At 38.4% G+C, this 14,860-nt stretch overlaps 1 protein-coding gene across 3 annotated transcripts in view; it reads right to left on the reverse strand.

Annotated features, from left to right (window-relative positions):
* Nucleotides 1–14,860, reverse strand: part of TRIO (trio Rho guanine nucleotide exchange factor) — a 246,887-nt gene that overhangs the window by 47,540 nt on the left and 184,487 nt on the right. The gene's annotated exons all lie outside the window — the stretch shown is intronic.

The raw sequence follows: 14,860 nt of genomic DNA on the forward strand, positions 1-14,860 counted from the left end.
TAATCAGTTCTTGCTTACTTCTAAAACCTACAATAATTGTTGTTTTAGGAAGTAACTGTGCAGCATGGGCGGGCTACAGAGCAGCTTTCTGAGAACACAGCTCCACTGCTGGGATCAGAGACGATAGCCTGCTAAGATTAACTCACTCTGGCTGGTACTCCGATGCCCCATTATCTTTTCAGGAACTACTCAGTTACTAGCATCCCACAGACATGCGACCCTGTCTTCAGATGTCCCCTATAAGATTACTTTCCATTACATCCTTGATTTCGTGTTTGCAACCCTTCTACCATCCTCCCTCTCAGTCCATCTGTAACAGCAGTTTGGATAATATCAAATAACAGAGATTATAACCTGCCTTGCCTATTTTAACTATATGCACAGAGCATACAGCAACAGGTATGTAAGACTTGCGCCTAGCTGCAATCAATCTGCGCATGAAAAGGAAACTTTTTGACAGGTGCATCAGCTCCAGACACTGAAGGTTAGCACTGTTTTGTCCTGCAGACGTTTCAGACTGTTACGTATGAGACTCAAACTTGCCCTGCAGCAACAGTCCAAATGCCAACTACTGTTTTTTGCTAAAACTACAAAGGAGGAAGGGGAGAAGACCCACCAATAAATGGGTTTAACACGAATATCCCTACCGTTACCTCTGTTCTCCTCTAGTTGAGCCTGAAACAGCATGGCTTTCCTCCATATTATGTTTTAGAATCAACAACGTCTCTAAATTTCACACAAACCAATTTATTTCCCAGCCACCCTTTCTTTCCAAGTTCTATTCCACAAAACATTACTTCTCAACAATAATTTAACAGAAATGTCACAGATATTAAACAATCTATGATTTTTTGGTTTAGCAGCAGCATTCTAAAAAAAAATTTCTGCTAAACTCTTAAAACAAATTACTACCATTAATAAAATGTCACACAGCAAGTTACCATTTCTCATTTCCACAGTTCAACTAAAAAAAACTATACAGTACCACATGCATTTTACATGCTTTTTTCTGAAAGAGCTTACTGTACAGCATCCCAGTAGTTTACAGAGCAGATTCATTCCGTAACTGCTCGCTTTCCCATACAAGTCCTTTCTGTCATACTCTGCATTTTTTGACTGGGGTCAGAGGGAAGGAAAGTAAAGGAAGAGAGATGAGAAAAGAATGCATCCTACTAAACTCTTATGATTTGAAAACATCCTCCAACCAACCAACCCTTCTCCCCCAGCCCATTATATCTCCATTGCACATATTTGTACCTAAATCCAGGATCCAGTATTTACAGCCACTCGGCTGCCCGTTGCTGCAGCAGGTAGGATTTACTGAGTGAAGCGATCCCAGGGTGTCAGTCTGTTTAATCCTGTTTGGCATGGTGAGGAGTCAGCTGTTCCGATACCCACAGTTTACGAATAACCTACTCGCCCCCACCTCAGGGATGTGTTACAGCTTCTTCCGAAGATGTTCACCCAGATAATGTTACAAGCAATGCCATTAGATTGAGGAAGTTGCTGTTATCTTCTCAGTATGGTTTAGCCCCCTGCCCTGCCGTCAGAGCAGCTCCTCTCTTCTAAGGATGCTCTCCTCTGACTCACTGAGCACAGTTCCAGTCTTTAAATTCACATGTGGGAATAGCCAGATGCAGCAGATTACACTCTACCGTAACTACCCTAATTGAGGCTCAAGATGATCTTAAAAAATACAGCAAACCAGCTATTCTTCCTCTCAGCCCTAAGAAAAGATGCAGTCTAGTACCTCTACTAAGCTTTACAGTAACTGGAATGCAGAAAATCAACCTTTAACACCTCTTTTTTAGTTTGCAGTGCATAGTTATTTTTTAATGTTTTAGCTAAAGCCATAGACACAAAAAAGCCAGACACTTTCTGGTCAGCTACACCATCCAGTGCTTGCACTGGAACTTCCATTTTCTTTGACAATATCTGGACCAAAAAACAAATTTTGCCTTACCTTCATCTCCTCTTGAGCTTTGTTTGTGAGAAGTAAAATAACCCAAACATTTTGATAAATTTGTTGAAGATCTCACCCTGGTTTAAACTGCATTTCAGATCTTTCCACCTCTTAGCTCATATTCTGCAAAATAAATTTCTAGTTCATCAAGCAATCTTCCTGTTCAGTAAACTGAAACCATGCGCATTTTATTTTTTATCTATGCATTCTTCACCTAGCATGCCACACAAGCATTTGTCCATAAATATTCATTTCTGGGTTCTTTTTTTTAGCTAAACGTTTTACAAAGCTAGAAAAGATGTTTGGTTTCTTCCTCCGAACACCTCATCATCTAATTTTAAAGGACATGCAAAAAGCTACATTCACTAGATAAAGAGCTATGAAGCCAAAGCAAGGATTAAATTTCTGTAAAAACAGAAATGAAATGCTTTCATCATATTGTCATGAAAAAAGGGCTTTAAAATGAGATTAAACAAACAATACTGTAAAAGACACAAGCATGTAGCAGGAAGAAGAATATACAGCAGTGAGGGGGCTGCCAATGATAACAGAACAAACAAATGCATGTAATGCAAGGATAAATAGGAACTTTATGTGGAACTCATAGAGTTCTTTATAGAGTCCCAGGAGTCAAAGAAGGCTTATTGTTAGCACTTATAAAAAATTGGGAACACATATGGTACCCTGTTTGCACTACTAAAGAGCTCTGCACACCCTCCACCTGAGACTGAGGTTTTGCTTTCTTCATGTTTCTAAGGAAAGCCACCCTAAATTCCTAATCACCTTCCCCCTCACAGCCTCCTGCTCTGAAACCATTAATTTCAATTCCTGAACATTTTTCTGCTGACCCAAGACGACTTTTAAATGACACTGAATTCCAGAGGGGGTGGGGGGACAGCAGAAAAAACCCTCTTTCTTCAGGATAAGTGATCTTTATAGTTGCCACCTACAGTGAGACTTCCACTAAGGCTAGTTTATCCTTCACAAAAGTGTGGAACATCTGAAAATGATTCTAGTTTCTAGCCGAGTAAGAAAAAAAAAAAACTAAAAAAGAAACAATCCTTTTCCTCTGCTCCCCAAGAGTTCCCACGCACATTGAGCGTGCTAAAGAATATCCAACCATTTTCACTGTAGTTAAACTCTTACATCTTTTAACTAAAATTTAAGAAAATATAGTGATTTTATCAGTGTAACTTTAAAAGAGTGATTTCCATACATAAGATAACTTCTGACTAAAATACGGCAAAAAATAATACATAAAACTGTTTCGGGGTTGATTTTATTTTGCTTTTCAACTGCATGTAGACTGACCTTATAAAACCAGTAATATCTGCAGGAAGATATTTTAAATGCTCTGGGAACCACATCATTTGCAGCTTGCTATTGCAAGAAAGCTCTCCCGTTCCTACTCAAATCAAACACTGTTATTTTTAGGTTTTGCTTTGGCCCCTTCTCAGAAGACAAATCTGACAAGTAAATCAAGGTGGTGGGAGAAAGAGGACGACCACATGAACCACTACATAAATAAAATTTCACATGACATGGTTAAGAAGAAAGGATCATAGATATGCAGTTGTCTTCTATTCATACAATTGTGAAAAACAATTGCTCTACAGGAACACTGGAGTGGAGACAGCCGACTTCATGCGAATGCCCTTCAGAGTGACTGTGGACATAACGTAAGAATTTGATTGAAAAACATCAATGCATATAGTGAAATAATAGCTACAACTTTCTTATGGTTGGTCCAAGGCAGAAAGCTCAGACCAGTAACTTCTCCTACTGAAGCATAAGCAAAAGGGAGGTGACTTTTACGTCATAAACCCAACATTTCTCAATTTAACATGCAGGGGTTTTCTCAATTTCCATCTGAAACAGAGACCTACATCAATATATGAAATTTTAAGCCCAAACAAGCAGCCTATTAATGTCTTTCTATGGTTTACTTCAGGCTGTACCACAAAGCTCTCTTTGTCCTTTAGCTCCATTAGGTTTTCTGTATTCCAGAGCCTTATCCTACATTAACTCTCCTCTGCTGTACAGCTCTTCCTGCAGCGACTCACATTAACAATTTTTTCTAGGAACTCATCATTGGTAATAACGAGCCAGCCAGGTAATCTTATTCCTGCAGGCAAAAATATGCTGATGCGGAGAACACCTTTAGGCAAAACCACAGCAGGGAACAGAGCACGAGGTCAGTGCAGAAGAGGTTGGATTGCTGGCGTGTTGCACAGCAGCACTGACCTCCCCTATCTCCTCCCCTTCATCTGCTCCTTCAATATTCATACACCACAGTCCAATGGGACGACAAACTGATCAAATTAGCAAAGAAAAAAAGCTCATATGCCATTTGACAGCATTTAAAATGGGGGTTTGCATTTTTTTTTTTTAAAGAATAAAAAATAACTGTTTCTTTTTTCACCTTACCTGCAAAAAGCAGAAATGTTTTCTTGGCTATACTTGTTATATAATATATATTTATTTATATATATATATATATATATATATATATATAAAATAAATTTATAATTTCAGCTTAATTGCTGAAAGCAAAGAACTGATAAAAGGCCCTTCAGCCCCCTGGCAATTTAAGACATTTCTTAGTTACTCAAACCTGTGACAAAGTAAGTGTTCAGGTGAAAACTTTGTTAATGGCCATTTCATGAAGAATTTAAAATTCCAGGCAAAAGAGCTCTCTCACTTTTAAGGCAGGATTTTGTAAGAAAGACTACACCCCAGTGACCAAACAAAGAAACTAAAAAACACCCCAAACCCAAACAACAACAACAACAAAAACTATCAGAAGAGCACTGTACATCCTCAGTAGATAGGGCAGCACATGATTTGCATGAAATACAGAAATTAAACACCATATCTATTACTACAGTGAAGGAACGGGATGAGCTTCCTGCAATTAAGTAAATCTCTGGGCTTACAAAACCATTGTAAGGTATTAACATTTTGCCAGCGTACCCCAGCAGAGCAGTAACAGCTCACTAAGTCTCTGCCATTGACAGCCAATGAATCAGCTTCTCACAAGTACCAGCTCTTAACAGCAGCATCTGCAACCTCTGTTTGCCACTGGATTACCCTCCCTCTGGAAATGCTACCTCATCTCAGGTACTATTACTAGTCTTGCATGTCAGAATAGAAATACTCATCCCTTCTTTTGTTTAAGAGGACAACTGGAGTTAAACTGACTGCATTTATCATACTCTAAGTCATCTGCATGGTAACAGAAGTAACAACTTATATTAGAACAAGGATAAAGAGTATTCCAACTTTAGCTCTGCAAGGCCCCATTACATTTTGTACCATCTTGGAGAAAATAAGCAGAACAAGAAAGGGAAGCTAACAAAATCAGAAATTTCATTTTTAAGCACTCATTTTGAGTTGCCTTGGAGCCTGAAAAAGAAGATGAAGAAGCAACCTTTTTCCCTTAATAGCTACCATTTTTTTTTTTGAGGGGTGGGGAAGAAGGGGTATGTTCAAAGATGACAGCAGTAAAAAACCCAGCTTTAAAATTCTTAAAATTTAATTAAATAAATCTTAAATAAAACTGTTGCTCTCAAGTAAAATTAAATCTGTCATCTTCTCCAGAATCTTCCCCCTTTTATTCCAGACATTCCATTTACAAAGGCAACTCATGTATTTTTAAATCAGTACTACAGTTATTTAAAAAATTCTTGTTTATCTTAAGAGTGGAGAAGTGTATACAAGATAGTTGAAACTAAGAGAAGAGTGAATTCTTTACTGAGTTCTGCCAGCATCTGAATGTCATGATTTTAAAACCATTTTGGAAGTGATCTGTGAGACAAATGCTTTCATCGCTTAGAAGTGCACAGTTCCTAAAATTTTGAATCAAGTTTCTGCATGTGGGAGAGAAGTTTCAGACTCTTCCAGAACTCCAGGACCAAAGACCACCCAGACCCAGGAGCCAAAGCCAAACATAAATCCAGAACTATTAAAATTCTTGAACTATATTAACATTGCACAAACCAATAGGAATTCTATTTACAATAGGCATTTCTGATATAAATAAATAAATTAGGCAAACATTGCATACAAAACCTATCTTTGGCAAGTTAGACACTCTGATTAGACACATCAGACATTCACACCAGAACACTCTAACACAATCAAGAAACTATAGAACAGCAAAACCACATCAATAAATAAATACGAGGTTGAATCTTAGAGGTGAGCTCCTACACTATGAAGAAAATAGTGAAAGGAGCCTGACTTTGCCTTTTCCTCAGTGTACAATGTGTCCACAGTTTGAATGCTCAGCGCACAGCTGCACCACTAGGATCTAGTTTCTTCAGCTCCACACACAAAGATCATCCTGTTCCCAAAAAAAGAGCCTCGCTGCTCCTCAGTCTCACAGATAACACTGCCGGACTGCAAGGAGCGGAATCATTACAACAGTGGTTCTTTGGACTTTACATTCAGCGCTCTGTTTCCTGTTCTTTGCTACCAGTGCTGCCAGCTGCCAGAGACACTTTAAATTGAATCAGTCAGAAACTGTATTTTGCAATGAATTGTGTGAACATCCTTAATTTCAGATTTCCAAGAACTCCTTTCTAAATACTGGGATGTTTCAATCAAAACAAAAAAAAAAAAAAAAAAAACAAACAAAAAAACCCAACAACAAAAAAAAACCAAACCAACCCACAAACAACCCAAAATCCCAACCAACACCATCTCTAACAGAACATGCCAGTCACCTAAATAGCTGGCAAACCTGGGAAAAGTTATTTTCTGACTGACGATAAAGAAATATTTTCAGCTGGGTGATTAATAACCTTCCCTTCTACATCTTGGGAAAAGCATTTTGTCAAGAGCAACTGACAGCAAGACACTGAAGCACTCAGGCTTTAATTAAGAATACTGGGAAATGATTCATTTATCCAGCTCTTCAGTCACATAAGTCCTTCCTGTCTCCAGCTTTGCAGAACATGCCCTAGCTGTTGCTTAAGCCTACAGTAAGAAAGAATATCAAAAAGCACATGACATTGTAAACTCTCTCCCATCTTAGTCATTTGGCTATTATTTTCTTGAGCTTTTAATACTGCTCTGTGCCATAGCCAAGGAATTGGGTCCTGTATACCACTCACAGGAATGAGGAGGCCTTTCAAAGAAATTATGAGATGTTCACTGTCCCTGGCCGTCTGTTATCTGGAAAAGCTTTGGGAAAATTCTGACTCAACACAGTCACCACTGCAGCATGCCAAATCAGCTTGAAGGATCCCAGCCACTGTCAGCAAAACCACAACAAACCAGCTTCGGATAATTCAAACAAAATCTTTTGGATGAGTGTAAGGAATGTTGTTCCACATACATTCACTACTTAGAGAGGGTGGGAGGGGAGAAGAAATATGCCATGCCTCATCTCTACACTGGAAGAAACACGAAAAGTGTTCCAAGAGATAAATACTTACTGTCCTAATGAGACATATTGAAGAAACACTCATTTTTTTACACTGATTTTATTAGCCAAGTTACCCTTCCTGTTTTTTCTTCATTTGAATTTTCTGATGTAGTCTCCTCAACCATATTTAAAACACTCTTTCACGTCCCTTCACACTCCAAAGAAAAAAAGAATCAGCCTGCTGGTGTGAAAAAAAAATAAATCTGGTCAAAACAAGGTTTAATTCTCCAAACCAGTTGTAACTGAACATACAGGAGGTGGGACTTTTCTTAAACATAGATCTCTTGGCTAATTATCTTAACTGGAAACGTATGCAAAGACAAAAGGAAAGGGTAAGAATATATTCAGAAGTAGCGTTCAGAATATTCAATTACGGTCTTGACTTAAAATTCATTTCTTTTAAGTCACTTAAAAGGAAAATGAAACATTCTAGTAACCAAACTAGGTCATTAGAAATGAAAGAAATGCTCTTCAAAGTGGACATGTGCTCCCTGTAAGAAATACTGTTTCTGAAGTTCCATACCTATGCATCTGGAAGAACTGCTTCTGCAAGCTGTGTGGGTTACATGCTGGCTGGTATTGCTGACCAAAACGCTTTTCTTTTTCCCCTTCTGCTAAATTCAAATTGTACAAATGCATGCTGGTTAGTTACAAAGGGTTATACTAAGAACATTCCTCCTTTTGTCTCTGCTTAGTACTGCCTAATAGAAGTCATGTCCACGTAACAGACCAGGTTAAATTTTAGATTGGTAATAATGTTAACTTCCTGAAGCACATAAAAAGACCTAAGCAGACTCAATATCCTAATATGCATGCCACTTGCCGACAACAATATAAGGTTAAAACTTAACCTTAAAACTTAAACTTTCCAAAAAAGTAATACTGTCTTTCAAAAGCTCACAATCTGACAAAACAATGCAATCTTGTCCTGCACTTCTGCCATTTAGAATGGCATTTTGCATCATAAAAATAATAAAATGCTCCTACATGAAAGATGAAACTGTCAAAATAGATTAAATATTTTTTCAAATAAAAATCATTACAGAAATGTAAACATTTATCATCACCCCAACAAATACAATAACAGAGTGAGACTTCGTTATTCCAAAACCACCAAACAAAGGTAGTAGAATACTATTACTTGGAATAAGTTGCTCCAGTTCTGAAGGTTGCAGTCTCAGCAAACTGCAACAGTGACAAAGTGAGTAAGCACTGGATCCCATAGCTTGGGCTTTCACTTAAGACCACTGAGGGCCTCATCTACACAGTTTTTTAACACTTGCAGGGATGGTGATTCTACCACTTCCCTGGGAAGCCTGTTCTGGTGCTTGATCACCCTCTCTATGAATAAATTTTTCTCATTGAATATGCACCCAAAATAGTAGCAAAACACTGCATTACGAAGCAGTTATTTGAAACCAAACTTGAGGTATCTAGTGCATCTGTCGAAAAGCTTCTGATAAAGTTGCATTAAAAGTGACGCAACATTTCTAGTATAGCATGCATAACAGACTAATTTTTACAGTATGATTGCAGGAAAAGTGAAATGAAGTCAATGGGACTGTGCTTTCAGCAGCAGCCTCATAAAAACTGAATTGGAGGAAGTCAGTAGAATGCTAAATCCTGCTACTTCCGCCTGCAAGCAGTGATGCTGACAGATTATGTGATGTAACCTGATGATGTCCTGAAAGGTGCACAAAAAACATTGGCTCTAGTCTGCTCCTCGACAATTTTCTCCTCTCCACTAAACATGAAACACATAAATACTCCTCCCCCTACCAAATTTAAGAACATAAGCCGCAACAGCGTAAGTGCCAGAAAACTAGAGAGCTGGAAAAAGAACAGAAGACCTTATGGACTCTGTCAATATTACACAATTCTGTGACAGAAGGAAAATGCATCAGGTGAAATTACCCAGATAGTCCTTGGAAATGGACAGCCACCCCAGCTGCAGAAAAAAAATACACCAATAGCTCCTTGTCTTCTGTCATAGACAAGGCAGTTACCACATAGCTATAACAACTCCATGTCTCTAGGAGTTCTCTCCTGTCCAAATAAGCATCCCTAGCTCCACTCTCCCCGTCCATCACCACATTGCCAGACTACTTACGCACTGAAATGGAAGAGAAATTCTTTGGGTGGCTCTTAGATGCTCTTTGGAGTACCAGTTCTGAAGATTTATTTAATTCAAAGCAAAATATAGGTAACAAAAGACACCCTCAACAAGTAATTCTGAAAACAGTGAAACAACTTTTACTACAGTTTGTTGCACCTGAAGAGGGACAGTTAAAGAAAATAAACACCGCTCCATGATGTTTTTCTTCAGTTGAAACATATGAGCAACATTTGCAGGATATTAATTTAGTTTGTATTCTGTTCTACCTCAATGCCTTGGTTAGAAAAAGAAAGTGCTGTCAGAGAAAGGCTAATTGTAAGCAAAATAACAGCTCTCTCGGGAAATCTAAAGCCATCAGAATTGCTGGTTTATATCCACCTTCTACCTCCCAAAGATCAGCTGTGCAAATACATCTGTTCTGAAGCAGATACATTTTACACACTGATTTCCGTTCCAACTGCGATATACAAGAGAAATATATTTGGCAGCTGTCTGGGACCAAAATTACATTCAAGCCAGTACTATAAAATTTCTTCTTAATGTCAGCTGTAATACTGAGCTCCCAAGCAGGGCAAAAAGCTTTCATTACCTATGTACAAAAATTCCAGAGATGGATTAACCACATACTTATGCCCACAAAGAGACTCAGCATGGGAAATACAGACAAACCTGACAGGTCTTCCTGGGCTAGGTTATGATAGAAGAATAATGCAGGAGTTAAAGGCAGGTTTATGCATAAATCAACCCTCTAAAACACACGTAAACTTGGCTTAGAAAGAACTCTTGTAGAAATTGAAATGGTGAGATTCATTGAATTTCCTTATCTAGTTTAGGACTGCACAATGCCAAGGAAGCAATTCATACAGACTTTACTGTTTATTCAATGCTGAATTAGAATTTGGCTATTAACTCTGACCATCTGATGTAGTTTGGCTATAAAGCTCAATGCAAAGATTATGATCCCATAGACCACAGTCACTGGCTGACATTTTATTTAAGTTTACTTATGCTCAAACCACATTTTTAACTGCAAACTCAAGTAAAACCTCAAGGCGGGCAAGTCAGGATAGAGAATTCTTGTTTTACTTTATACTGAAGCTATTTTACCTACCTGGACTAAAGCATGAGAATACGTTTGAAAAATGACACACACAACCCTTAAATTCAACCTATCTTTGCCGCTATTAGAACTAGCGATGCTTTTTGGCAAAATATTTGAGATTATATGGAAATTCATGATTTATTAGGCTTTCAGAACAACTGATAATGGTTAAGGTGAACTTAAGCTAATAAAATGCATGCACCTCTGTTCAAGCTCAAGTCTGCCTGATAAATAAGTTGAACAGACACTGCAGCACGGCTTTTACAATTTTTTGCTAATTTAGATGAGCAGAGTGCGAAATACAACTGACTGCTCAGCTTTGCCTCCCATGGGCTCCTCATAAAGCTTTCTATCAGCAGGTTACCTGGACGGGAAGCCTGTTATGTGGAAATTTTATGAGGAGGCAATTGATTAATCAAGAAACAGAATTTTTAGATAAACATTTAATATCTTGTACAACTACAAGATGTTCCTCAGTATCACCTTCTGCATGTGACTATGTCCAGCTGTGTTGCACAAGCAGATCCCTTTCTCTGTGGTGCCCTGGAAACTACAGTCCCCACCTTTGGCCACGTGGCCCCAAGGCAACAAGGAAAAGCAAGTACCCTACCTACTCATTGTTAGGAGTTACTTTCCCTGCTGGCCTGGACTATAACTCATTTCCTGCAGCTGCAAATGCTGTCAGACAGTCCCACAGGCACTTTGGCTCTGAGCCATGGGTGGGGATCCTTTTTCCTTACACATGGCCCATGCTTTACTTGCTTGTAATCTCGAAACAGCAAATCCTCCCCTTTTACAGCCTCCCTCTGTTTGTAAAAAAACAACTGCTGCCCAACTCATTCTTTTCTTCCATTACAAACAGGGAGCCCTTCTTCAATTATTCAAAGTGGACTTCCATTTTACTTGATCAAATTCTGCTGCTGTTGCTATCCTCTTCCTAAGTAACAGTATTTGGACTCAACATGGGAATACTCAATGTCTCAATCACAACTCTCAAAGCTCTCGATCATACACAAGACATTTTAGCTTTACCCTCCTCCACTTCCCCTTACATCTGAAACCAATATTCTGAATAGAAGGTCTCCAGTTGGGCAAGAACAAGCTTACTTAATGTAACAAATTCAAGACTCTCTTTCATCCTATTCTGTGGTCTCAACTATAAAATATTTGTCTTTTCTGAAAAAAAGATCTCTAGATCACCCCTGCAATTTCTCTTTTTCTTAATTCCTGAACAGAAGGTCAAGAAGAGCTCTGACACCTATGATATCTGCCCTGTACCACTCCTTCCCATCTTGCAGGTATAGGGAAGGGCTTACTACACAGCTCTTTAAACAAATTTGTAAATCTTTGTCTTGGAAAATGTCAGCCATTAAATCCTCCTTATTATGGGAGATCCTTGAGAGATATTTCAGCAGTATTTTTTCCTGCCAACTGCAGTATCATTTTTCTGTTTATGGCACCAGTTAGGACAGTATCCTGAGAGTGAAATCAAAAGCCAGTATTCAGTACTGAAGAGGTGTGTGGTATGTCACCATGTTAGTAAGCCGTCATTTACCTTTCAGATCTGAATAGACCTACACAAGATAACTGGATTCTAAGAATGTATGGAACAAGCAGACACAGAATTATAGAATTGTTTAGGTTAGAAGACTTTCAAGATTGAGTCCAATGTTAACCCAGCACTGTCAAGTCCATCCCTAAACCTACACACCACAACTACACATCATCTAATTACCTCCAGGGATGGTGATTCCACTCCTTCCCTGGGCAGCCTGTTCCAATGCTGGACAGCCCTTTCAGTGAAGACATTTTTTTCCATATTCAGTCTAAACCTTCCCTGGTGCAACTTGAGGCTGTTTCCTCTTGTCCCGTCACTTGTTAGTTGGGAGACCAATCTACAACATCCTTTCAGGTAGATGTAGACAGCAATAAGGACCCCCTGAGCCTTCTCCTCTCCAGACTAAACACCCCCAGTTCCCTCAGCTCTAGGCCCTTCCTAGGGCATTGCTGCCACTGCATTTCATAACATTTTAACAACTTTGATTATTCAAATTTAATTATTTGGTAAACAAAAGTTCCCAGTGGCAAAGTTTTGAACCAAAAAGATAGTAACATGAATTATCAGCTAGATGTGGTCCCAAAAACCTCATGAGCAAAGGCTTGTTGTAGCCTTTGTAGCTCTCCAAACAGTAGCATCTACAGAAGGGATATGATGGACTAGCACACATTCTTCAGACTTCAGAAATACTCATAAAGTCAGATAAGACAGTGAACTTATGGTCTAAACAAGCAAGATATTCATAAACAATTTAAAATACCTGCCAATTTTTCTGAGCTTACAAGTTTAATTTCATTATACTGAATCCTGTCCCCTGCCCTATATTTACCCAAAGCTCTGCAGCTGTGTAAATGCCCTGCAATCAAAGGAAAGAGAACGGCACACAGCAAAAAGATGTACCATTGAATGAAGAGAAACCCTTGTTAAAAGAAGGAAAAGCACCAAAAAACCCAACAGGAACATTCTTTCTCCCCCACACCCAGTAACATGTGGGGACTCATTGCAAAAAAAAAAAAAAACAAAAAAAAAAAACCCAAAAAACAAAAAAAAAAAACAAACAAAGAAGTTGCCTTATGTATTACTTGTGAAAAAAAAAAAAAAAAAAAAGTTGCCTTATGTATTACTTGTGAAAAACATGTTCTTCCAAAGCTAGTAATTTATTTTTTGTAGTGCACCAACTGTTATTCAACCTCTTCACTACCCACTTGTTTGTCTTTTTTACCCTGTTATAAAAGGGATTCAGATTTTTTTCAATGTACTCATCTCTAAACTGCACATCAAATTGCTTAAATGACCCAAATAACGTACAAAATTAGATCTGATATCAAGCAGAGCAAGCAAGAGGTCTGGAACTTGAAATCAACCCTTCCCCTAAACGACTATCCACTAGTGAGTATCTTTTTTCTATGTAATGCTTTCCCCATCCGCTTAGCAAAATACTTGTCACCTTTACTACAATAAAATCTTAAGGCATTGAAGATAGTGTAAACGATATCTTTTTTTAACCACCAATACTGGTTAGATATTTAAAGTAATACACATTCTTAGAGGACAAGTAATACACATGCAGGCAAGTGATAAGAGTAATTTTCTGGGGCTGTCTTCTAACAGTAGAATGAAATGACATTACCTTTCATGGTTGACAAAGAATATGCGGACAGATGACGAATGACCATGATGAGCTGTCAGAACTAGGCTTCACTGAACATACTTTCTTGCTTTAATAATCTTTCTCGTTACCTACTTTGGATGATAATTTCAGATTAAAGTCATCCCCCAACACTTCTGTACTCAGTGATGAGACGTGGTTTTACACAACTTAAGAACCAGCTATAAATTAGAAGAGGTCTGTGATTTCAAAACTTTGAAGCTCAAATCTGATATGCTGTTGCTTTGCAACCTGTACTGACAAAACAGCAAAAGGTACTGACAAACACTGTTGAAAGGGTCAAATTTGTAGGGTCCAGATATACCAAAAGGAGGGCAAAACTCTTTGCTTCCCCAAGCCATTTGTACAGGCTAAGCACTCATCATCCAAACAGCCACCCCCACCACTTGTGATGGTGATCACCTCCCTTTTTCCTTTGGGATTACATAAAGCCTTTCTCCCTGAGCCTCTCACAACAGCTTGAGATGTCAGATATGTAGAGATTCCAGACTTGTGTTTACTGCATGTGGCTTAGCCCATGAACTATGCAGAATTAGTAAGAGCTGATGCTCACACTGTGAGCCTCACATATGACATACATACATTTTCAGGCTTACAAACTATAGAGAGCAATATCCTAATTAGTTGAATCATTAAAAAACTCTGCAAGTCTCACTGAACTATGGCCAAAAAAAGGAAAAAAAGGAAAAAAATCTGTATTAAAAACATGAGTTGCAGGATCAAGTACTAGAAATCTAGGAAATACAGCAGTTAAAAATTGTCCACACAAGCACATGGTCTGCCTTAAATTATATAAGTCATTAACCTGTTCTTTGTTATGGGGGCTGTGTTCTGTTTTATTTTTTAGAAATTCATACCTCAGTCAATATCCACAATGAACAATTCTGAGAAGATCTAATTATTTTTCCATTCTTCTGATTAGCATATTCCCCAATGCCTTAAAGATCTTTAATCAAATGCAGCACTTGAGAATGAATAATTGATTTGTGGGATTGTCTGAGGTACTTTTCACTATGGGGGG

This window comes from Lathamus discolor, chromosome 2 (genome assembly GCF_037157495.1).
Source record: "Lathamus discolor isolate bLatDis1 chromosome 2, bLatDis1.hap1, whole genome shotgun sequence".
Taxonomy (NCBI): domain Eukaryota; kingdom Metazoa; phylum Chordata; class Aves; order Psittaciformes; family Psittacidae; genus Lathamus; species Lathamus discolor.